Source organism: Penaeus monodon, chromosome 30, assembly GCF_015228065.2.
Source record: "Penaeus monodon isolate SGIC_2016 chromosome 30, NSTDA_Pmon_1, whole genome shotgun sequence".
Lineage (NCBI taxonomy): Eukaryota > Metazoa > Arthropoda > Malacostraca > Decapoda > Penaeidae > Penaeus > Penaeus monodon.
In genome coordinates, this window is record NC_051415.1 from 15,427,563 (window position 1) to 15,427,772 (window position 210).

The 210-nt window shown below is 25.7% G+C and overlaps 1 protein-coding gene across 1 annotated transcript in view; it reads right to left on the minus strand.

Moving 5' to 3' along the window:
• LOC119592554 (28S ribosomal protein S18c, mitochondrial-like) overlaps nucleotides 1–210 on the minus strand; it is a gene marked incomplete in the record, with an annotated part of 9,561 nt that overhangs the window by 1,827 nt on the left and 7,524 nt on the right.

A 210-nucleotide genomic window follows, 5' to 3' on the forward strand; every position in this document is an offset into this window, starting at 1 on the left:
TAGCATCACAGTACATGGACACACAAACAAAGAGTTAATACAAACATAAGAACATTCAAAAGTATAAATTAAATTCTCCTATTATCCAAATTTTCCTTAATACTATTGACTGCAAAATTTCTGTCCCAAAATGAATATAAATACACACTGTTTAAAAAAAAAGTGTCTTGTATTCGAAAAGATTTATTTTTTATTACAGTGCAATTTCAA